The following is a 26,523-nucleotide window of genomic DNA, read 5'->3' as shown; positions in this document are numbered from 1 at the left end:
CTGAAATTAATACTAGGTTTACATGTGTTAGCTGTTCTTAACTACATTGATGAACATTTTAAGTATATGCTCTATTTACTGTAAAATGTTAATGCAAGAGTTCTTTATGAATTTGAGTACCAGTATGTTACACAATGCAGAATTTACAGTGTTTTTGTGAATCCACTGAAATTAATAGTAGGTTTACAAATGTGTTTGCAGTTCTTAATCCACATCGATGAAAATTTGAAGTATGTATATGCTCTATTTACTATAAAATGTTAATGCAAGGGTGCAAGTTAATGCAAAAAATAATAATTTGATTGTAAATTTGCAAGTGATCAAACTGAATAATAAAACCCTTAATTTAGAAAAACTTTTTTTGCAGGCCTCATGGGACGATTTCTGAAGGAAAAGCACTTGCAAGAGGCCACATCTACACTATAGCTCCTCCAGGTCCCTTTTCAGGACAGCAGTCTGCACAAGGATAGTTCTCAGATTGATATTGGATTTGCAGCACAAGTCACTCTCAACCAACTCAAGTCTTCCAAAAACATTTCAGAAAGGCAGAGACTAGAGATTAGGATGGACTGCAAGAAACTCTTGATTGCACTCCATGAGAAGTTGCTGAAAAAGGCTCCAGTACATCACACATTAGTGAGAAGCATGCAGTGCCTTGACCCGAGACCTATGGCTGAATATAAAGAACTGTGCGCAAGTCAAATGAGAAGAATGCTGCACATACTTGTAGGAGCTAAACATGTAAATGGGGCAATGTGTGATGACATCCTTCGAGAATTTAGGGAGTTTTGTGACTTGGCTTGTCTTCAGGCTAAGTTCAGGGAATTTGACCCGGAAAAACACTCGAGTGGACACCCTGTTGCATGAGACAATGGGGACAAAACCATCATTTACCAAAGTGTGGGATGTTGTGAAGATTCTGCTTGTCTTGTCACATGGATAGGCCAGTGTGGAAAGAGATTTCCATTAACAAAGAGTTAATCGTTGAGAATCAGAGGGAGAGGTCTCTAGTGGCTCAGAAGCTCATTGTTGACCATGTCAGATCTGTAGGGGGCATAAGCAAGATAGAGATCACAAAAGAGCTGCTTCTTTCCGCTGCAGGAGCCAGGCAGAAATACCATGGCTACTTGGAAGAGGAGAATAAAAATAAAGAACAGCAAGCTGTTGACTTGAAGAGGAAGGCCCTCACAGATGATCTAGATGATTTGAAAAAGAAGAGGGCTAGAATGGATGCAGACATTTGTGCACTTGAGAAATCAGCAGATGAGTATGTTGAAAAGGCAGAATCTTCAAGCAATCTCACCTTTATCACCAAATCCAACAGTATCTGCCGAACTGCAAAAGAAAAGAAAGCATCTCTGCAGAAAACTGGAAAACAGATTGAGAAGCTTGCAGAAATGGAAAAATAAACTCTGTTGATTGTTTTTGGGGAATGAAGAATTCAAATACAGATGTTAACTTGTTAAAAATGGTCATCCAGTGAAGTTAAATTTCCTTCAGTTAAAGTTAATGACAATGTTGCTGGACACTTTTATTTATTTATTTTTCGGTTTTACATTGTTGTCTCCCATTGATTTATGTTAATAGCCTCCAATGGATTTTTGTTAATAAATGTCTAAGGAGTTGTCAGGGTTTGACATTATTTTTATTGTGTCACTGTGCCAGCATTATTTAAATAAATATTTATTTTGTTTTAAACCACATTGCTTGTTCATTTATTTAATTCAAGATATGCTGTGGTGAATTTGAACATGGATTTTTATGTATACACAGACGTTTTATGGAACATTAAGTCATGAATATTTACCTTAAGTGATGGAAAATTCATGGAAATGTTATGGTAAAAATGTATACAAACCCTGTTTAAATGCAGAATCTTTGGTAGAATCTTTTGTAGAAGTTAACCTCAACCTCACACAAGGGACTGATTGTGAATAGGTGTTCTCACGTGTGACCAAAATACAGCTCTGGAAAAAATTAAGAGAGCACTGCAAAACCAGCAGTTTCTCTGGCTATACTAGTTATATGTTTGTGTTTGAGAAAAATGTACATTTTTGTTTTCTTCTAAAAACTACAGACAGAATTTCTGCCAAATTTAAAGTAAATACATTGTCATTTATAGCATTTATTTGAAGAAAATAACTGGTCAAAAAAGAAAAAAAGACAAGAAAATTACATCTTTTCAGGTGTATGTGATGGGAAAATAAATTTTTACACAGAGCAATTTAAAAAAAAAATTACTTGCACATTGACTGAAGGAAGAATTTAATTTTGTAAACCTCTTGCCACACTGAGGAACATTGCAAATTCTTTCTCAGAATGAGTTTGTAAATGCCGTTTCAGGTCTCTTTGATAGGTGAAACTCTTTTCACACTGAAGACACATGTAAGGCTTCTCTCCAGTGTGAAGTCTCATATGAATGTTAAGGTTTCCTTTTTGAGTGAAACTTATTCCACACTGTTGACAGGTGAAAGGGCTCTCTCTAGTGTGAACTCTCATGTGGACTTGAAGGTTTCCTTTCCGACTGAAACTTTTTCCACACTGTTGGCAGGAGAAAGGGTTCTCTCCAGTGTGAATTCTAATGTGAGCATTAAGGTTTCCATGTTGATCGAAACTCTTTCCACATTGAGGGCATGTGAAAGGCTTTTCTCCAGTGTGAATTCTCACGTGGGCATTAAGAGTTGGTCTGTGTGTAAAACTCCTTCCACATTGAGAGCATGTGTAAGGCTTCACTCCCGTATGAATTCTCATGTGGCTTTCAAGGCTTCCTTTTCTGTTGAAACTTCTTCCACACTGATTGCAGGTAAAAGGCTGCTCTCCAGTGTGAACTCTCATGTGGTAATTAAGGTTTTCTTTTCTGTTGAAGCATTTTCCACACTGTTGGCAGGTAAACAAGCTCTCTTCATTGTGAATTCTCATGTGAACTTTAAGCTTTCCATTTTGTCTGAAACTTTTTCCACACTGAAAGCAGGTGAAATGACTTGTAGTTCCTGCCTTTTGAGTTCTTTTTTGTGAGCAACTACAGCCATGATGTTTTTCATACTGATCTTTTTCATCCTTTTCATTCAGTTCTTGACTCTCCTCTTTATGTGCAATCAGGTCTAAAGTGAAAAGAGACAAATACAAAGTTAACCCAAGTTTAATGCCACATGATCAACCGACATTAAAACAGAGATGTAAAGCATCAAAACAAACAACGGTAGATCCTATACCCACACTATACTGTAAACTCAGAACTCGACTTTAGCATACATACCAAAAACATCTAGGTTATGTATGTAACCTTGGTTCCCTGAGAAGAAAAAATGATGCTGCATCAGTAGCTGACACTATGGGAACTTCCAGGTGTGACAATTGTCTGAAGCCTGAATAGTCACGCAAATTCATCACACCATTTAAATCACACCACTCTTTGAGGCGTTGAGTCACTGATACAATAAAATAATGTGGTTCCGTCATCACTCTGTTTCTGCTATGACTTTCTGCTAGAGTTCTTACTAGGTCAAGAAAATATGATCATATAACACCAATTTTATCATCTCTACACTGGTTACCTATTAAAGGCCATGTTGCAGGTTTAATTTTTCAACGAATTTGTGCAATTTGCTTGTTGGTAATAAACATTTAAACTGTTATCCATTGTATTTTATGTTGTTGGGTATCACAAAACGGAATATAATACGAAAAAAAGTAGGTACTATCTTACAGCGGTTTGCAACGATTCTCCTTTCCCCCACAATGCATTGCATTATGTCACCTTGGGGAGAGAATTTACCAAAGCCCCCTGCCCGCCTTGTTGAGAGCGACGAGTAGTAGACGAGAGTATTCAGATAGCGCAGATTATAGATAAATACATAGATATAGAGAGATAGATAGACGAGATATATATATAGACTAGATATATAGACAGACTAGATATATAGATAGTCAAGTATAGAGAGAGATAGGCAGACAGCATAACGTTAGCAGATATAGCTAACGTTAGCAGCTAGATAGAAATATATAGTAGATTGTAGATTGACAATGGTGAACTACTGTGTTTGTGCTGGGTGTAAAAACTCCACCCAAACAGGACACAGGGTCCATGGCTTCCCTATGAAGGACAAGGCAACCCTCAGACAGTGGGTACAATTTGTCCATGTTAGGCGGGCAAATTTTTCAATGACCTCCGTCACCACAAACTCAAAGATCTTCAGCGCGCATTTCAGGGAGGAGGATTACGACCCAGGGGATATCAGGATGGTTTCTCTTGGGCTGAAGAGGCTGAGCCAGGTACAGCTTATTCCGACCGCCGTTCCGTCTGTGCACACGCACCTCTCGGCCTGCCCTGCTCCAAGACCGAGAAGCACTAACATCGGTGCCGCCTGCCGCAAGCGAGAGCTGGCGACGGTAAGCCTCATAGTAATGTTTACGTTAGCTAGCCCTGTGTATACTATATACCGTGTTTCCCCTCCACTACAGTCATGATCAGTCTGCAATCAGAAAAGCACATTTCGGGATTCATGAATATGAACCAAAATAAAAGTGCAATGTCCAGAAGCTGGTCATGTTTAGCTAACTTAGCGCCTTGGCTAAAGTTAGTGTTTGGATCACTGGTGATAATCAAGCGACTTTCACAACAGTGTGTGTTTGATTTAGCTGCTTGATTTAAAGTGGATGGAAATTGACTATTACGGTTTTCTTTCATATGCATTTAACAGTGATCATGTTGCTGACCATTATGGATTTCTTTGCGCAAGATGTTGACAGATGCCTTGACGCAGGAGACCTCGGACCGTGCTACGATAGATGACCCCTTGCCCTCCCTCCTCCACTTGTGACACAGGGACACAATGTCATTTGAAGCCCCCTGGAATGTCTCACGGCAAATCTAGGGTATTTCTGGGATGATTCAATGTTTGAGTGGTTGATATGCTGTCTAAAACATACGTTGCCAAATTCTATGCATGCAGGACATTTCCATACACATTGATGAAATTAAAACATAGCCTACACCAAAACATAACCTCTTAGATTTGCCATGATTGTAATATGTGTGGGTATGTTTACTGCCTCTGCCACAGCTGTGCAGGTGAACCTAAAGCCCAAGATGGTCAGTGTAGGGACTCAAACAACTTTCAGGATGCAAACTTCCACCCCCCTCACTAGTCCAGAACAAACTGATGAAGAAGAGGATCCCTCTGTCATCATCAGTGATTCATCATGGGTGCCAGAAGGCCAGATGTCTGACGAGGATGAGGAGGATTTGTGTGAGGAGGAGCCATCTGAAACTTGTCACCCCCACCAAAAGTGAGATAATTTAAAATCGACATAGACCAACTTTGAATTTTCATTTTTGTGTATCTGGTAGTTTGAATGAACCCCCGAACCAGCCGATCCTACACAGGAATATGCCAGCCTGCAACCTCCTTTTAAGTGGGGCCATTCATTTTACTGGATGTTTGGCCTCCCAGACATTGCGCATGATGACCCTGTTTGGCCTTCAGTGCATCAGCGTGAGCACCTACTTTCGCCATTACACGATCCTTGTCATCATTCAGGCCTGGCAGAACGATCAGGCAAAGAATCTGAGTGACCTCAGGGCAATGGATGGAGGCCCAGTTGTTGCTGGGGACTGCAGGTAAAGCAGAATTGTTTATTCTATGGCATTACTTAATTTTACATACAACCTGGATTCTATATTGCAGGTGGCATGGTGGATTGCCTTTACAGACACAGGTTAATAAAAACTTGAAACATAATTCAAATTTGTAATTATCCCCAGGTCAGATTCTCCTGGGCACTCTGCAAAGTACGGCTCATACTCTTTGATAGAAGAGAGAGTGAACAGGGTGGTTGATGTGCAGCTTGTTCAGGTAAGCCTGATGTTATACAACAAAGAAATTTAAGTTTGTGGACTGCAACTTATATAGCACTTTTCCACTAGTACAACCATGCATAGGGCTTTATCATGTCTTTCCTAACTATGAATCCTGTACAGTGTATTATAATGCTGGGACCAGCAACCCTCTGGTTCCTTCACGCCTCCTTCACCACCACAAACATTCTACACTTACACTGTTATGTCATGTTGCAGAGCTCAGAGGTCCCCAACAGCTCTTGGTGTGAGCTTGAAGGGCTCAAGCGCAGCATCAGCTTGCTGAGGAGGCAGGACCTGCATTTGTCAACCCTTATCACAGACAGACATCGCCAGGTAAATACAATATAGATGTAGAATGTGGATTTATGAATTGCACTGAGTTTGATGTTTGTACTTTTGCTGATGCACTGATGGCCAGACAGTGCAAGCATCCACAAAGTTTGCTTTGTACTCTTCAGGTTGCCAAATGGGTGAGAGAAGAGCTGTGCCCTGAGGAAACGAAGCATTATTTTGATGTGTGGCACGTTGGGAAAAGTATGTATCCATTGTTGGAACCTTGAAGCAGTTTTTGTTATTGCATTTCAATTAATACCATTTGTCTAAACCAGGTCTGGGGAAGGCCTTGGACACAGCCTCAAAAGACAGGCAGTGTGACCAGCTGCAGTTGTGGAGGCCAGCTGTTGTAAACCATCTTTACTGGACTGCAGCCTCAACCCCAGATGGCGACCCAGCTGTGATGGAGGCCAAATGGAGAAGCTTGGTCAATCATATCCAGGACATTCACGACCATGACACCCCTGCCTTTTCCAGTTGCGCTCATCCCCCTCTGGAGGGGGATCAACGTGATAAAGAGAGGCTGGAACCAGGTACAGCACACAGTATGTAGTATTGTGCATGCTCTATAATTCCCATGCAGGATAATCTCATGTGTGTTTCCATTGAAAACAAAAATCTGTCTGTCTGTCTATCTCTCTATCTGTCTGTCTGCCTACATATCTTGGTTTTTGCAGGCTCAATGGTAGCAATAAAACTGGAAAGCATTGTCACAAAGACGTCCTTACTGAAGGATGAGACAGCTGTCTCCACAGCACCAGACTTTCTCCCTTGAAGCCTTCCACTCCCTCATCCTACACTTCGCGCCCAAGCACACTGGATTTTCATACCTGGGCATGTATAGCAGGTTAGTGCTGTGCAATGGAATACATAATGCAGTATTTTATCATACATACACAAGATTTTCGTTTCAAAGGTGTTTTCAAATTTGTTATTCTGTAGGCTTCTCTTAGCGGCACTACATTATAACTTTAATGCAAACAGAGAGACAGCACGAAGAAGCGATGGAACAAAGAAGTTTTGCGTGCGATACCCTCGGTTTAGAAAAGGTGCCTATGTAGTGTGTCCCATCAAAGAGAAGACCTCATACGGTAAGCTGTGTCATGCAGTTGTATCATATTTTGACATGGCAAATGAGACATCTGATCAGTGACAGCAATCTTTATACAGTATTTTATCATTATTATTATGTCTGCAGGTTATGCAACATCATTAATCCAGACCCTTCAGGAGAGCTACACACAATCACCAAAGGCTCTTCAAGAGGTTAGCGACAATCTGTCAGCCTGTGCACCCGCCCCCATCGCCAAATCATTTGAACAAATTCCTAAGGAGAAGGCAATCAGCCTCTATCTAGCCCAGCAGTCACGCTACAACAAATCTAATTAAACATTTTTATTTAATTTTCTTACCAGACAGGTCCAATCATTTAGTTGTAAGTATTTATTTTTGTTGTTAGTTGTAGTAGTTTTATTCCTTCCTGTCTGTTCATTTGGTGGTGGTTTTCTGCATGCCGCATGTTTTTTGTCTTTGTGTGCTATTTATTGCTTTGGTTTTTTTACTTAGGTGTTTGCACAAGATCATTCCTTTTCGTCTTTGTAAGAACAATTAATTGTAGCTGGTGGTGGGACCTTGCCGCTGTTGTGCCTCAGTGTGCTACATGTGGTTTTACAAGGGGTTCTGCATGCTGCATGTTTTGGGCTCTGTCTGTGTGCTGTGGTTTTCTTTTCCTTTTGTTTGCATGAAATTTCTTTTATCTAATTTAGATTAACAACATAATTTACCAATCATTGTACCTGGTGTGCGCTTTTGTCTTGGGTCACTATGTGTCTGGTCTATGTGCTTTTGATATCACTGCATGTATGTATGTATGTATGCATGTATTTGTGTGTGTGTGTGTGTGTGTGTGTGTGTGTGTGTGTGTGTGTGTGTGTGTGTGTGTGTGTGTGTGTGTGTGTGTGTGTGTGTGTGAGAAAGAGAGATCAAACCATCAGCTGACCCGCAGGTAAGACCATACCACGTGTTTTTATGCCTAACCCTTGAGTCTTTTCAGATTTGTTTATTTTATCAGGACTTCCAACCGGTCTCTCTCTTCTGTAATGTACTCCTATTACTTGGGATAAACTAATAAACTGTTTTTATTGGAATTCACGTGTTCTGTGTATTGTTACATTTTAAGGGTGGTTAAGCGATCACAACAGAACAAGCATGACTTAAATCTTGAACTGAAAAATATGTAATTTTATTAATGTTGTACATGCCAATATGTTTTTTTATTAATTTTCATCCAAACGAGGCCATTGAAAGCCATGATAGGTCTCGTCACCACTATGAAATTGTTGCCTGACAGCTGAAACCAGACAGGAGGGTAGAGGCTTCTTTATATGCCTGCCAAGAACTCCATATGCCCAGGGTATAGCCTGCCTGTATGCAGTCTACCGGAATTGCCTACGGATGAGTATGTTGGAAACATGTTTATTGTCTATACAACACATCTCTATTTGCTCTATTTGTTTATTTTAACACCTATAACTGTTTAAGTTGGTTCATAAGACAAACACAGTGACAGACACACTGTGTGTGTGTGTGTGTGTGTGTGTGTGTGTGTGTGTGTGTGTGTGTGTGTGTGTGTGTGTGTGTGTGTGTGTGTGTGTGTGTGTGTGTGTGAGAGAGAGAGAGAAAGAGAGAGAGATTTTGGTTGGGTGACAGTTGTAGGTTACAGTTTGACAAGAGTTTTGAGTGTGACAGAAGCACAATGTTGTGTTTTATTGCGAGTGTACACAAATATAAGTAAACACTTTGCAGTTTGAACGATATCCTGTATGAACAAAATGACGATGTTTTTATGTTTCCACTGTTCGATCGTGCCCGCGCCTCTCTCTCTCTCTCTCTCTCTCTCTCTCTCTCTCTCTCGCTAGGGATTGTGGGTAGTGGGAAGAATTAGAGTTCGGGAGCACATGAGAGTTTGTTTACTTTAATCTCGTTTTTTCGTTTTCTTTTTTATAAGATTTCGTTAAAGAGTTTAGTTTATTTAACAAACTTATTTTTGAACGCCGACTGAGGTCGGCAAACCTAAATGGGGTCAAGCGGAGATTTCTCACGCTTGACTCTTAGACACGGTTTGAAATGCACACCTGATGATTCAATATCTGTGGAAGATGTGGTGGTTGCAGTCAGCGAACAGGTTGGTGGGTTAAATATCAAGTCAGCTTCAAGGATGAACAAAGCTGTTGTTGTTTTTCTTGCCGATGTTCAGATGGTTGATGGTTTGGTTGAACGCGGAATCACGATTAACGATATGTTTGTGCCAGTACTACCGTTATCGAGTCCATCTAAGAAAATCGTACTATCAAACGTTCCTCCGTTCATAAAGAACGAAACTATCCAAGGCGTTCTTGAAAGATATGGCAGATTAACAGCACCTATAAAAATGATTCCGTTGGGTCTGAAAAATCCGAATATCAAGCACGTTATGTCTTTTAGACGCTTTACGTACATGATATTGAATGAGCAACAAGATCCGCTCAATTTAGCAGTAAAACTCAAAAACGAAGGCAAAGATTATACAATCTTTATTAGCTCAGATCACATGCGGTGTTTTGCGTGCGGAGAACACGGGCATGTTAGGCAAACATGTCCAAATAAACAAACAGATAAATCATCCAATCCGCAAATAATTGAGCAACACGTTGGACAAGATAATGTTCTTGTTCCTGCTGTTGAAACAGCACCTAAAGAAAACACTGATGTAGGCTTAATAAGAGACGTAGAAAATCATGATACGGGTGAGGAGATTGTAAATCTAGCAAGTGTAGAAAAATCCACACTGATTATAAATGAAGAGGACAAACAATCAGAAAAAGAGCAAACAGTTATAGAAGATGATAAAACAGAAGGTGAAAGAGAGGAAGCTGAGGAAGAAAGCTATACCCAGATGTCCAATGTGAGTTCTGGATATGCTATTTCTGAAAATGATTCAGATCAGGATCTTGAGAGTACAGATAGTCTTTCTGATGTAAATGATGCTGAAAGATTGGAGTCGCTTGGCTCTAGATTGTACACAGTAAAGCAAATCAATGACTTTCTAGATAGTACTAAGGGAGCTCGCAAACCACAAATAGAGACGTTTTTCCCTGATTTGAGGCGATTTTGGGTGTCATGTAAAATGGCAATGAACAAAGCAACCTTTGAGGAACTAAGTAGACAGAAGCGTTATCGCCTTAAGAAAATAATAACAAAGGTAAAAAACATGGTAAAACGTAATGTAAAGAAGGTTTGAATATTCTTTTCTTTTTTTAAATGGAGAGAAGAGAATTTATAGCCTGTGTTTGGACGCTTTTTGTCTCTTTATTAATAGTCAGCATCATGGCATCCTTAAACTTTGGATCTTTGAATGTTAATGGGTGTCGTGGTGCTGAAAAAAGGTGTGCTTTGTTTGATTTTTTTAATTGGAAAAAATCTGGTATAGTTTTTCTGCAAGAAACACACACAGATTTGAATAATCAGGTGCAATGGCTAAGTGAGTGGAAAGGTCAAACTTTCGTTAGCCATGGTTCAAATGTTAGTGCCGGTGTAGCTGTTCTTATTTCTTCAGATGTACAAGTACAAGATAGCAGAGCTGAAGAAGTTATACCTGGCAGAATGCAAATTATAGAATTTAAGTTATACGAGTTATTTTTTTCTCTTATTAACATTTATGCTCCTAATGATGGTGTAGAAAGAGTTTCTTTTTTCAAAAAATTAAAAAATGTTATTTCAAAAGTTCCAAATAATAGAATAATAATTTTAGCTGGTGATTTTAATTGTACTCTTGATTATACTATGGATCGGAATCATGTTGAACCTAATCTCAATTCGTCTGAAACTCTCAAAACTGTTATTCGTTTTCACAATCTTGTAGACGTTTGGAGAGAAGCCTTCCCTAGAGATAGACAATATACATGGTTGAAAATTAATGCTGACACAGTCTCTGGTGCAAGACTTGATAGATTTTACGTTCAAAAGAATAATAGAGGAAGGTTTTTTAATAGTAAAATTTTGCCAACATCATTTTCTGATCATCATTATATTGCGGTAACTATGACCATAAAACAGAGCACTTCCCACCATCATATTTGGCATTTTAACAATAGATTATTGCAAGATAAGTCTTTTGTACAATATTTTACTTTGTTTTGGAGAGAGTGGAGAGAGAGAAAGTTACAGTATAAAAATTTAGCCCAGTGGTGGGATACTGGAAAAGTACAGATCCAGCTTTTTTGTCAGCAATATACAAGGAGCCGTACAATGGAACTGAAAGAAAAGGTCTTGTTCTTGGAAGAGCAAATTCTCCAGTTAAGCAGTTCCATCAGTGATGGTGAAGAGACAGAAACTGCAAAAATGCTAAAAGAGTACAATTTGATTTTAAAGAATTTGTATGAAGAAAGAAGTCGCTGTGCATCGATACGGGGAAAATATCTTCAGCTAAACAGCATGGATTCTTCAACAACTTTCTTTTTTTCATTGGAGAGGAATATTAGAGAAAAGAAAAATATAAATGATCTTAAATTGCCAAATGGAAAAGAAATAATGGAAAAGAAAGAAATAATTTCACAAACTTTACTTTTTTATGAAGATTTATATACAGCACAACCTTGTGACCTTGAAGCAACAAATCAGCTTTTAGATGGACTTCCACATCTTACAAAAGAAGATAAAGCTGAATTAGACAAAGCCTTGTCATTCAACGAGCTAACTGAGGCTGTTCAGCAGCAATCCTCAGGGAAATCTCCAGGGTTAGATGGTTTGACTTCTGATTTCTACAAAGCCTTCTGGTCCCTCATCGGACAGGATCTGTATGCGGTATTTTGTGAAAGTTTTGAATCAAAAATCTTACCCCTGAGTTGCAGAAGAGCTGTAATCACTCTTTTACCCAAGAAAGGAGATCTTGGCCTATTAAAGAACTGGCGACCAGTTTCTCTTTTGGGAACTGATTATAAAATATTATCTAAAGCTCTGACAAATCGTCTCAAGGAATTTTTAGCATCCATTATTCACGAAGATCAGTCCTATTGTGTACCAAAGCGGTCTATATTTGACAATCTTTTTCTTGTGCGGGACATGTTGTATTTAACCGAACTGCATAAGTTTGATCTTGGTCTTGTTTGTTTGGACCAGGAGAAAGCCTTCGATAAAGTTGATCATGAATATCTGTTCAAAATACTTGAAGGCTTTGGCTTTGGAAAGCAGTTTACTTCATGGATTAGACTTCTGTATGAAGATGTTTATAGCATGTTGAAAATTAATGGAATTCTGACAAGACCTTTTTCTGTCCATAGAGGAGTGAGACAAGGTTGTAGTTTATCTGGCCTCTTGTACACAATTTCCATTGAACCAATGTTGAGAATGTTGAGGGAGAAGCTGCAAGGATTGACGGTTCCATCATCTTACCTCTCGAATACTCCATCAGTTAAACTAACAGCTTATGCCGACGACATCACAGTGATCATTAGATCTGAAGATGATGTTAAACATCTAATCTCATGCCTCAACACCTATGAGAGTGCTTCTTCGGCACGTGTCAATTGGGAAAAAACAGACACTTTATTATTAGGTCATTGGTTGAATCAGAATCTACCGCAACTTCCACATCAGTGCCTTTGGAATAAAGAAGGAGTAAAGATACTTGGACTGTTCTTTGGGACTGAACAGTTTATGGAAAAGAATTGGGAAGGACTTCTAGAAAAAGTGACAGGCAAGCTCCAGAGATGGAAATGGATTCAAGCCCAGCTTTCTTACAGAGGCAGAGTGTTAGTAGTGAACAATCTAGCCGCCTCAATGCTGTGGCATCGTCTAACAGTGTTGGACCCTCCGAAAGAGCTTTTATTGCAACTTCAAAAAGCCTTTGTTGACTTTTTTTGGGGAGGCCATTATTGGCTCCCTCCAGGAGTTCTGTGTCTTCCAGTTATTGAGGGCGGTCAAGGACTAATTCATCTAGCCTCTAAGGTGAAAGCCATGAGGTTACAGACTGCCCAAAAACTGCTTTATTCTTCTGACTCTATACCATGGATCAGTTTTGGTCTTGCCATTCTACGAGAGAAAAACAACATCGGTTTTGATAAACAAATATTTCTGAGCTCAGTAAATATTGTAAAGGACATGTTTAAGATCAAGTTTTATGGATCTGTGTTTGAAGTTTGGAGTTATTTTAAGTTGGAGCGAAAAGGACATTTCGGCTTTAATGAACCACTTTTTCACAATCCCTGGTTTTCCCATACTTTTATGCCTAACATTGATTTTTCTAGCTTTGGTTTAGCTGGTGTAACTAAAGTTGGAGATTTGATTGATTTGACTGATAGAGAGTGGGTTTCAGTACAACATTTAACTACAAAGATTGGAGGTAGATCAGAGAGAATTGTTGGGAATATATTGAAGAATTTGAAAACATCTTTTCCTACGTCTTTGTGGGAATATATAACCAATTTTATGTCTGGTAATAATTATTCAGAAGTTCTTTTTCCTGAAGTGTATATAACACCACAGGTAGACCAACATGAGAATGATAATGACGATAATGTGAACTTGTTGCTCTCTTTTAAAGGTTTACAAAGCCTTCCTTTTTCTGTTGTGAACAAGCAAAATTTATATAATGTTTGTGTAAAGTCTTTCTTAGCTGGACAATTAAGAGAGAGGAGAGATACAAAATGGAGATCTCATCTCTCATTGACAGAGAATAAATCACCTTCATGGCGGTTACTGTATAAAAACCCCCTACCAAAAAGGTCTGGTGATTTACAGTGGCGGATTTTGCATTGTGCATTACCAACAAAAGTTTTTTTGTTTAAATGTGAATATTCAGATTCTTCTTTCTGTACTTTGTGTAATGAACTTGACACAGTTTTTCATGTTTTCTGTGACTGTTGTAAATTATCTCCACTTTTTAATGTTTTGGATAGAATTCTGAGCAGTTTAGGGATAATTTTTTCAAAAACGGTGTTTATTTTTGGTTGTAAGTATTCTCGCGATAAGTGGGAAATCTGTACTTTTTCTAATTTTTTGGTTGGTCAAGCAAAATTAGCCATTTGGAAAGCGTATAGAATTGAAATGGAAGGACAAAAAGTTAATATGGTTAATTTATTCAAGGCCTTGGTTGAATCCAGGATAAGATTAGAATATGAATTTAATAAAATGAATTGTAATCTCCTAATGTTTGAGAAGAAATGGTGTGTAAACAAAAGTTTAATTTTTATAGAAGGTGAAGATCTTTTTTTTAAATGGTAATGTTTTGATAAAAAATTATGTTTTTTAGATGTTAAAGTTTTTTAATGATGGAATAAATTGCTTTAAAAAGTCAAAAAAAAAAGTCTCTCTCTCTCTCTCTCTCTCTCTCTCTCACACTCACACACACACACAATACTAATACATGTATAATTCCACCCCTAATAGCTAGCATGATGCTTTCTATTTCTAGATGACAAAGACAAACTTTACCAGTACTACGACACTATGAAAAAGGTTACCGGTACTTATCTGAACTAACGTCATGATCATATACTGCCACTAGATATAAAGAAAACGTTGATTTTTCACTCTGTGCTATTCAATGACCGTAAAAAAAATATATGTGTCGTTATTGTGCACTGCTGCTCGTAAGTTAAAACGGCTTGCCATAGCTTGTAGACTAAGACCAGTGTTCATTTCTGCGTTGCTAAATGATAGCAACTCACCAGGACACTTCAACTCTCCACTCATTCTCCTCGGACCATGCATTCAATTGGCTTTGATGGCCATCAGTTCTTGGCAATTCTTCATTTGCCCTCTCACGTCTAGCAGGTTCAAAATTATACGGCTGCAGGCCATAATACATGTTAGTTCTTCTTGCCAACTCTTCCTCATCCCAGTCGCCATAGTTCTAATACTAGGCTGAGGCGCCCTGTCCTCCGCTTCTCCCCAACGTGACGTCATCACAGAGTTGCGTAAAAAAAAAAAAAAATTATACCAGAAACGTAAAAAAATGGTCTGTAAGACCATTTTTGAGACATTTTAAAAATGATACACATATCTTGAGTGATTTATGTACCCTTTAATCAACAGTGGTGGTTAACCTGCAACATGGCCTTTAAGTTCTGTATCATTTACAAAGTACTACTACTGACCTATAACGGGCATCAGGGAGCCCCTATCAATATGCGGGAGACTCCCGTAACTTCGTGAGACTTGGGATGTCTGCATAATGCATCTCATAACCTTTTACTCTAGTTATATCAGATCAAATGCGCATGACTATCTATTACTTGAAAACCAGCTACGCTAATTACTTTGCAATTGCTTTTCTGTTTTATCTCAGGATGCCCATTTTGGATCCAGACACTTAAGATTTCAGATGACGCAAACACTGAATCAACATGCACCAATGCTACTTTGAAATAATTGCTTTTAATGAGACTGTTTTTCTGCCTGAATGAATACATGATGTCAGCTAACTACATGATTTGTACTATCTTAGAACTGTACATTTCTGAAATATGGACATTATTTTAACACAGTCACCTCTGAAAACAGATTGTAATGTACAGACTGCATTTTGTCTAAAGCTGATTTGAAACGATATGAATTTTGAAAAAATTTAATGAACTCAACATTACAATAAGGTTACAGTAGAAGCCAAATGTAATTTGTTCCACCACTAGATGGCGGTGTGCACCAGTGGTGTAGGTGAAAGCCACACCTGTTCCATCACATCGTATTTAAACTCCTAAACTAGGTTGAATCAGAAAGGGACAGGTGACAGGAATATATGGTTCTTACCATAGAACCAATGCATTGTAAGCATACGTCTCATTAAATGGACAACAAACGGTTCAAACAGATACCGCTGTGTGAATTGTTTTAACTATGTGTGAAGAACACCTTACCACCTTTCCTGGGCTTATAGGAAAGCCACTACAGTTACATTTATTCACATTGGTTAACTACAGTATTAAACACGAACACTGCTTCTACAGCATTTGTTAAGCTTTGTTAATTTCAACATTTACAACATTTTTTTTAATCAAAAGTTGACATCTGTTAACATTAGCTAATGAACTGTGAACTAACATGAACAAACAATGAAGAATTATATTTTTTATTAGAATTATACTCTAACATTAAAGAAATATATATTGCTCATTGTTAATTCATGTTAGCTAATAAATTAATTCATGTTAACTAATGTGGACATTTTCATAAAAGTTTGTGTTCTTGATTTGATCCGTTTGTTTCACTCACAAATATTCTAACAGTTTGACTTAAACCACATGTTACAGTTTGTTATAAAGTTACTATATTTGCTCACTAAACTTTTAAATGAAGAACAAATGTAGCAGCAGAAAGTCATTTAATGTGTGACTTGTCATAATAATGAACGTCCAACATGCAAGTAGGATCTTCTCATGTTCACTGGAAGGCAGCATAAACATTTGTCTGGTCATGTTATCTCAACATGTCAGTCCACAGGCATGTCAAATAAAACTAGGCCTATCTGGCCTAATGGTCGATGCTGTTAATTAGTCAACATCAATATTTGTAATCGACTGATCCTTATATATTATTTTACCTTTTAAAATTAATTTTCACACTTTGATTAAAATAACCGTTTCCTCCACGCCACTAGTAACGGTTAGATTGATATGTGCCTGCGTTTGTTAATGTGCAGGCTTGATGTATCAATCCTACTGTAATTCATTTACTTCTGCCCGTTTTAAGGACATTACATTGTGTGACGGCATAATAACACAATGGCACAAATGACTTTATAAGTTAATTTATATATAGCAGTTAATAAATACTATGAGTAAATAATAAGAGTATGCCAAGTTAAAAGAACATTACATTAGGAATGTATTTTCCACTCTGAGTTTTTACATTTATATAATGTTGCTGCATTTATTTTTCTTTCAGTTGTAGGCAAAGCCATGTGACTGAATTCCAGCAAAAGAAGCACTGCTCACCACCATTGGCTCCAGCTCTTGCGGATAGTGTCCTGATTATCAAACATGAGACCGCTGTCAATGGTAGATGATGAGGAGTGGACTATGAGATGGACACTTGTTTCTTGCACTCTGAATATGTTGCACTTCACTTTTACTTTAAAAAAGGATTTCACAGAAATTTGGATCTCATTTGGAGTTTCACTACTGAAGTCCTCGTTTTTTTTTTTTTTTTTCATCTTGCTGGTGATGTCTGTTTAAATCTGTCGTTTACACATTTCTGAAAGTACTTAGATTTTAATACTTGATTCCAGTGGACTCTAAATATTGCATTTGTTTAATGTGAAAAGCCAACTTTTTGGGGATTCATTGAATTTTTTTTTCTCCCGTTTGGAGTTGCACTCACAGCTGTAATGAACAGAAGCCCAGAACATGTAGATATATTGACATCCAGAACATGCTGACTTTCTCAGACTTTTATTTTTTTATTATGTTTGTTTACAAAATTTGTACTTTTGTACATTTTTACTCTTTTAGTTTTACATTTTGTCAAGGGCTTGTTTACATTTAGCCTATACTTTTTTATGGTACAAGTTGCAAGTTAAAGAAAATGTTCGTAGGTAAAATTGTGGATTTATTGGTGGAAAATTAATCGTTTAGATAGATCGATAAATTAACCGATACAAAAATAGTCGTTAGTGGCAGCCCTAAATAAAACCACTTTTATGACATTTTTCAAAAATATCATTCATTTCTGTAGAGATGGACAGTTCAGCTTTGAGAATGAAACTAACCTGTTTGTTCCTCAGTATCTTCTTGTTTCACACTGAATGTTTCTTTAATCTTCATGTCTTCAATCTCCTCTTTAATAAACGCCATCTTTATAATCATATGTTGAGTGGATCTCAGTCGCTTCACCAGGAGTTTTTCTGTGTGTTTGAGGAGAGATGAGGAGAATTAAGGGAAAAAAAAACACTACAGTGAACACACACACCCAGAGCTGTCTATCTATCTATCTTAAGCCCAAAGTATACTTAACTTAAACACGTACGCTATATACTCACTACTCCTAATGTGCACTAATTTGGGTGGGTTAAATGCAAAGGACAAATTCCAAGTATGTGTTACCATACTGAGCCTTCACATGTCACTTTCTTCTTTCTTTTCTTTTTCACACCGGTTACTAGCAGAAACTCAGATATAATTTGCAAAACTGATCCAGTCTTAGTACTTTACTAACATTATAAAGAAATGCCAAAATATCAATGTTTTTTTGTTGCTCTTAAAATTGCACCAAAAATGTGATTTAAGTACCCCTAATAAATAAGTCTGTTGAAAGTGTTTAATACAATGTCTTGATTTGGTGCTTGGTGGAAATTAACATTTTATTTTAGAATAAAATGTTAATATCCTTTTTGTCTGTTGAAAGTGTTTAATACAATGTCTTGATTTGGTGCTTGGTGGATATTAACATTTTATTTTTTAAACAGTAGGCTAGATGATTGCTTGAATTTGTAATGGACACGAATGTGTATATCAGGCCATTAATCCATAATAACTAGTATTGCTTGTTTAGGAATCCTCATGTCACCCCATAAAAAAGATCCTGTCACTGCTTTCATGAAAACATTTGGAGTTGGTATGTTAAAAACGGTCATTACAGGGTTTTTTCTCATTGTTTTGAAACAGTGAATCATTAAACGAATCAATCGACTCAAAAGCGCAGTTTCTTCCATCAAATTGTCAGTGACCGAACTCTGATTCACCATACAGAGAGCGAAACAAGACTTCTGTTAGTCGTGTGTGGATGCGCTTTACCCATATAACGTCGTTCCTTAATGTTAAATAAAGGGAACTTAAAGCCTTACAAAGGTACATTAGTTAACAATTAATTAATTTTACATCGCCTGTAAAAACGACGAAATATATTAAACTGTTTCAACCGATTTAAACGCATTGAATTTTTAAAAACACAAACCTTTCTTCAGCCGAATCTGGGGCGCAGCTTTATGACGTCACATCGCCACACCAAAATAAAAGCCCTAAAATCTGAAGTGCATAAATAATTATGTAAAAAAAACACTATATATATATATATATATATATATATATATATATATATATATACATATATACATATATATATATACAGGGCTAGTGGTTTCCCAAAGTTACTAGCCACACAGCATTTTTACTAGCCACATTTTTGTTGTTGTGAAATTACCTGATTAAAGTTGACTATGGCGTGCTAAAATTTACTTGAACTAGATTTACAACCCTTTTAAATGTAAAACCACTGTACACACCCAAATCAAGTACAGGTCATTATAATTAGCTCTGATGAGGTTGTGAGTGAAGCTCCTTTTTTAAAATAAAACCAGGTATTAAGATAAAGACATAAAAAAGTAGCTTATATTGCATAATAAATGTGGTGCATGGATGTAGATGATTAATAAAAAAAAGATAAAACACTAAACTGAAAAAATCTTTAGCATTAGAAACACTGTCTGTTTAAATATCAGACTCAGAATTACTTTATTGAGCCCCGATGGGAAATTCTTTGTTACAAGTTGCAATGGAAAGTAGGTCAGTCTCGAAACCTCACGGAAAATGCATGCCATGGTTCGGACAAAGTTACTTTTATTTTCATTAAAATTTGAGGGGAACGTTCCTCTCATCATAAAGAACACATTTCACTTTGTGTCATTTTTGTGCTCAGGCCCTAATAATGACTACTTTAAGGTTGACAAGAAATGGATAGAAATATACAATGTAAATGCTCCATTCTTACATGCGCTTCATGAGGCACACTAGCACACAGACGCAAGGTCTCTTGCTCTCTCCCTTTCTGCCGAGCGCACGCTACACGGTTTGGAGCTTGCAAGCTCTAGATTCCGGGAGATTTGAACTAATTTGCGGGCATCAGGGAGCTGCTATCAATATGCGGGAGACTCCCGGAACTTCCAGGAGACTTGGGATGTCTGTGAACTGCCTTACACTGGTGCCGAAACCCGGGAAGAAGAAGATCCCTTTTGAAAAGACTACAATTATTCAACCCGCCAAAGTGGCTAGTTGGAGTGACTGTGTTACCCGCCACGAGTAAAATCCACCCGCATTTGGAGGGTTGGTGGGTGTTAATGACAAGCCCTGTAAATATATGTATATTGATGCTACAAGCACCAGTCAGTTTTGTCCTATTTCACTATTAAACGTTGAAGGTAAGATTTTCTTCAGCATTATTGCTCAGAGATTGTCAACCTACATATTAAAGAATGGCTTCATTGACACTTCAGTTCAAAAAGCAGGCATTCCAGGGTTCCAGTGGAAGGGTTGAAGAGCATAAACAGCTGCGTTTTACCAGGGAAACTAAAACTCTGGTGCTTTCAGTTTGGTCTACTGCAGAGATTGCTGTGGCCATTGACTGTGTATGAGGTTTCTTTGACAACAGTGGATAAGCTGGAAGCGTTAATAAGTTCATATATCAGGAAATGGTTGGGAGTTCCACGCTGCCTCAGCAGAGTGGGACTTTATAGTAAAGGAGTATTGCAGCTGCCAGTCTCTGCTTTAACCAAGGAGTTTAAGTGTGCCAAGATCAGACTGGAAATGACCTTAGTAGAGTCACGCGACAAATGTGTAAGGGAGGCAGGACCTGTGTTAAAAACTGGTAGAAAGTGGTCAGCAAAGAAATCTGTTGAAGAGGCAAAGGCTGCCCTTCAAATTGGGGATATCATGGGGCAGGTACAGCATGGAAGAGGGGGTTTTGGGCTCAGTTTAGCTCCTCCTAAATGGCACAAGGCAGGCCCAGCTCAAAGGAGGAAGCTGGTAGTCAACGAGGTGTGAAAGCAGGAGGAGAGGATGAGGTGTATAAAGGCCATTTCCCAGGCCAAGCAGGGAGAGTGGATGAGAGGGGAGAGTGTGGAACAACGCAAGATGGGCTGGCAAGACCTTTGGTCGATGGAAGAGAGTAGGATCAGTTTCCTTATTAGGTCAACATATGATGTTCTCCCATCACCACAGAACCTAAACCTCTGGGTAGGAGAGGATCCATCTTGTCCTTTGTGTTCATCACCTGCCACATTAAGGCACATTTTGACAGGATGTAAGTTGGCTCTTAGCCAGGGTCGGTTTACTTGGCGCCATGACCAAGTACTGCGATGTTTGTCTTCAGCATTGGAAGATAAGCGTAACATGACCAATAAGTTGCCATCTGTTCTAGCAAAACATTACACACAGAAGACAATATTCCTCCGCCCAGGCGAGCAACCACCAAGAAAAGGTGTTAAAACCAATTCTCGCCCAGGACAACTGGAAGCTGCTAGGGACTGGAAATGCTGGCTGATCTTGATCAACGGCTTATTTTGCCACTTGAGATTGTCATACGATGTTCTGTCATTTCGTTGCAATCTTTAATAAATATACCGTTCTGATTTCACACATTTGATCCATGGTATTGCTTGGAAAACACAACATCATAAAAACCATAGACATCTACAGCAGGATACAACGCTAAAATAGCCTAAATATAAAATATGAAACTTTACTTTGCCCTCAGCCAAAACGATTTGCCAAGGAACAAATTATAGATTAATGAGACCTAAGATCACCCGTTAGATATACACAAGACAAATTATATATCATGTTTAACCACTAGACATCAGAGCCAGCGGCAAACGTCAGAAGGTAAGGCATCCGAGGTAAGGCTATTCCAGGTGGGGTACATGAGCGCTGGGCGCCCGGTGATCGCAGGGATCTCTCACTCCGAAAACGTCAGATCAAAATTTTAAATAGGATCTATCTTTATGAATAAACCATAGATTTGAGCTTTAAACAACTACATTGTAGACTGAAAAAAAAAAAACATTTCGTGACACAATAACAGTAGTATTTTGAAATTTCTAATTATATAATGGCCAATTACAACTAGAAACAAATGTTCAGTCTTGCTTGTGAAAGGTAATTCCTCAAGACCTGTTTTCAATTGTGTGGCGTTTTGTACAGCCCCAAGCAGCACACGAAACACATTTTTCTCAATTCCAGGTATGAAAGTTATGGGAAAGTTGCCCTCCGCAATATGGCGGCACTGTTGACATACGCTCCAGCGGGCAATTGGGCGTCTATGTATTTATTATGTCTATGATAAAAACGAGCCAGACAATACTCTTTTTCCCGCACATTTTTACCAGTTAGTCAAACCAGCTAACATTGGCTACCACAGGGAGTGCTACAGCCATTTCACAAATATCACGAAGATAGAATGAGCACAAAGGAGAAGAAAGAAGGCAGTATTAGTTGAAGAAACTGCAAATGAAGGTTGGTATTATATTGTATAGACAGGAGGTGCAGTAAAAGACATACAGTGCAGTATTATATTGTATAGATAAGTGGCGCAGTAAAAGACATTCGGTACAGTAGTATACATTTAAGAAAGTAGTATGTTTTACAGTAATATAAATTAAATATAAATGTGCAAAGTATTAGCAGTAGCCTTATAAGAGCATAAAAGGGATGAGTCTCTCCTTCTCCATATCCAAGACAGGGACTTGGTGGCTAGTGAAGAACGTTATCAGTTCACCTGCTATCGAGATTATACCCAGTACCTGACCACACAAAAAAATGAGTGAACAGAAACAAACATATATGAAAATGGATACAAGCACTTGTGCAAAACAGTCATTGAGGAGAGGCTTTTAAAATACCGCAAAGTGCTTCGACTGTCAAAGCTGAATTTGCTATTCAAAGAAACTGTGGAAGAAACAGAGGGAGTGAACATTTAGAACTAAAATGAAGGATGCATTAATCTACTAGTAATGTCGTAGTTTTGGTTCAGAGCTGTGACCTAACGTTAGACATGCTAGCTACTGCTAGTTAGCCAGCTGAAACTAGCCTACTTAAAAACGACACTAACGAGACGCTTACTTACGTTTGAACAACACAGTGTACAAAACAAACAATTGTCATAGATATCATATTCTAATTAAATTAATACTTACAATCACAAAAACAATGTCCTTGGCGATTGTCACTATGCTGCCGCCGCAGATGCTGTTCGTGTCTGACAGCTGAATCATTCGTGTAACAGCTGTTCTAAATAAGCTACATCTTGCCACGCTATTGGCTCGACTGATATAGTAGGCAACCGTGTTTGCCTGTATATTTACGGTCGTGCATTATGATTTCGGGGGGAAATGTGCAATAAATGGGAGTGGCAACACTTTTCATGTCGTTGAGAATAAAACAACCGTCCCAACTTTACAAATTCAGGTTCTCCCTCCATGGGGATCATCCATTTCGAAAAGTAAAGCAGATACAGGACCTCGGCCCACCGTCTACGAGGGACGCCGGACAAATGGTTGTCTATGTGAGACGTTAAATTTTCGGGCAGCATGTGACCTGAAGCTGGTCTCTAATTGGTTTCTTAAAGATTCTCCTCCGGGAGAAGTCGTTGCGTCACTGGCCAATCAGAATTGGATACATGTTATTTTATCCAATCTGATTGGTTCTCATCACCTGTCATTCAACTTTACGCTCTGGCCCACTACTGCGAGTGCGCAGGCGACACCCCTTGACAGACTCCACCAAAACCTTGCTAGGGTGACAAGTGACAACCATTTTTGTATAAACAATGGCAGCAGTTAAACCAAATTCTGTACTTTATTTACAAAAAAACCCGTTCACAAGGCTTTCGTTTGTAGAAAAAAAGGATAAAGGATCTCGGACCGGAACAACCAGATTTACAAATCAAGCAGCAGGCCAGTGACAGGGGACGAATGCTGATGACTGATGACAGAGTAATTGAGAAATTTGCTGGCCAGAAAGAAAGAAGAGCAACATTTATGTTCAAGTAGGAAACATGCTTTTTGGTAGTGCTTTGTACTGCTTTGTTGGTCTGAAATGTAAATAAAGGAGATAAAAATTTATGTTCAAGTAGTCAACATGCTTTTTGGTACTGCTTTGTATTTATTTGCCCCCCTCAATAAAATAAAAAAATGCCCCCCCCCCCAAAAAAAATATTTATCACCAGCCGCCACTGGTATGATCTAATGTTTTTCTTCAAACTATTGTAACGTCTGACAAGGTCAGCCATTCAGCTCACACTGTCACACTCTCTTGCTGCATCTCAGTTCTCCTACTTATACTACGCCCTAAAAGTATGTACTCTTTTTGTGAAGAAAAAGTAAATACTTTTGAGTGTGTAGCAGAAGAGTATGTGAGATTAAAATAAGTGTGTCCAAAAGTCAAGTCAAGGCAAGACACCTTTATTTATATAGCGCTTTTTTACAATACAGATTGTTTATACATACAGTTATTTTATTATTTAACCCAGCTCACAAAAAAATGTGTTTTTATGTATGTCTCCTAGCTCATATATGTGTGTGCAAATATCTTATGAAGGATTAGAAGATTCTACACTTTAGGATTGGCTTTTCATTAGTAACTATTGTAAAAATCATGGTATCTAACAAGTAATGACTGAAGTGTTAGTACATACCTCTAAAGGAATTACTAATTATTTGGATCCGTATTCTAAAGGCAATCATGGTAACTGACTAGCAATGACTAAAGCGTTACTACATACTTCTATGGGAATTACTATTTAAAACTTCACCAAAAACCTCAAAAGCTTAAAATAATTAGTAATTCCTTTAGAAGTATGTATTAAAACTTGAGTCATTACCAGTTAGTTACCATGATTCTTATAGTAGTTTATTTTGAGCCAAGTATTGTTTAACACCAATTACCCAGTGTCCGCATTAAAATGTAGGCTATCTCAAAAAAGAGGAATATTTTTTAATATAATTTTTTTTAATATTTATTTATATATGTCCAGAGTTCAGATAGCTTTACTGCTTAAAAGTCCTTGTAAACTTTAAAATAAACTTGTCTTCCCCTGTACGAGCATCAGTAGCGTGAGTCGCATTGGAGGGATGTCAACTCCCCTCTTCGATTGATTGGCTAGAGATGGAGCTGTCAATCTAGAACTAGTGGACCAATGGTGACGCTTAAACCCACCCTAATTTACATGAAACTCAAACTGCAACATTTGGAAGAACAAGCGCAGAACATGGAAAGAAGAGCGAAGAGAAAAACAGCACAAGCGTACAAAAAAATTAATTATTTGCAGAAAAGGAAAGAGAGCGCAAAGTACAGAGTAATAAAACCAAGGAAAACAGCATTTTAAAGAAAGCATGAACACAAGTTTAAGTTTTGTGAAAAATATTTTTTAATGTTTTTAAAGTTTTCATTCATGCTCGTTATTTTTTTTTGATTCACGCTTATTTTATTTTGATCCGTGGCCGCAATACATTTGGGGGGAATTTGATCCCATAGCTTTCTGCTTATATTTCACCAGTATCAGCATTGCTCGTCTCTGTGTGTTATAGACAGGCTGTCGCACAGTCCAGTTACATTGTTACGCCACTGGGTGGCGGCAAGGGCCTGCCTTTGAGTGAGTCATTAGACTGTTCCTTCAACGGAAATGTAAAAAAATGCGGATTCATTCAAAGAAAGATGTAATGGAACAAGCTGTTAATTATTTTAATTTTTAATTTTAACTTTGAGCTCGACTTTACAAGGCTCAGCTGAGCAGCAATCCGGCGCATGGGCAACGCTGAAGCTGATGCTTTACTTCATAGAGATCAATGGCATTGATTCATTGTATTGACCAGAGCTGACGCCATTCATTAGAAATATCCTTAAATGTTAAAGGATGATTTTTTTTTTTATTAAGATTTCGCTTTCCTTGGTCAGGGCAACCTTTTCACAAATATGACTTGATATGAAGGACAGATATTTTGTTTACATCCGCTTTTCCGCTTCCGGTCTGTTGCGTGAGATCACGTGAGGCACTTCATCTGGAACGATAATCTTAATAACATTGTGTAGTGTGTGATGCGCCGCAAGATTTTCAAATCTTGTAGTGTGAGCATGTTTAAGATCTGAGGGAAGAAAATCTGCAAAGATTCTCCTTAAGTGTGTGCTGCAACCAGATCTTAAAACCGGTTAGGATTTTAAAACTCCTGTAGTGTGAGCCAGGCATTAGGCTGGCCACAATGAAAGGCCCCTCTAAATATGTACAGTTTTATCACACAGCACAATGCCACATATGTTGCAAGTTTTGAGGGTTCATTAAATTTTTCCTAAATAAGCCACTTTTTTGTACGAATTTCCGTGAGATGGGGTTAGGTTGTCATAACACCGCTACCATTGTTTAGTGAAACATTGGTCACTGGTTGCAGGTGGCTTTGCAGATACTGAGACCAGATATAGAGACTGAATTGACTACAAACATTTACCAACGATGCATTTTCTTTTCATGCACAACTAATTGTTCATTCAACTGAAACCTGGTTTTAAGTTGGTTAGACAATTCAAATAAAATTC

The 26,523-nt window shown here is 38.1% G+C and overlaps 1 pseudogene across 1 annotated transcript in view; it reads right to left on the bottom strand.

Moving 5' to 3' along the window:
• The window catches only part of LOC143742474 (uncharacterized), a 65,988-nt pseudogene extending 46,909 nt beyond the window's left edge, over positions 1-19,079 (bottom strand). The window contains exons 1-2 of the transcript XR_013205438.1: positions 18,961-19,079; positions 17,937-18,071 (exon numbers count right to left, since the gene is read on the bottom strand). The product of XR_013205438.1 is annotated as an uncharacterized LOC143742474 (transcript). The remainder of the gene's footprint in view (positions 1-17,936; positions 18,072-18,960) is intronic.
• Between the last annotated feature and the right edge of the window lie 7,444 nt (positions 19,080-26,523).

Source organism: Siphateles boraxobius, unplaced genomic scaffold (genome assembly GCF_051911475.1).
Source record: "Siphateles boraxobius isolate OS27281-9 unplaced genomic scaffold, OSU_SipBor_1 19, whole genome shotgun sequence".
NCBI classification, from domain to species: Eukaryota; Metazoa; Chordata; class Actinopteri; order Cypriniformes; family Leuciscidae; genus Siphateles; species Siphateles boraxobius.
Note: the sequence above shows the minus strand (reverse complement) of the source record. Positions and strands in the feature narration are given on the sequence as shown.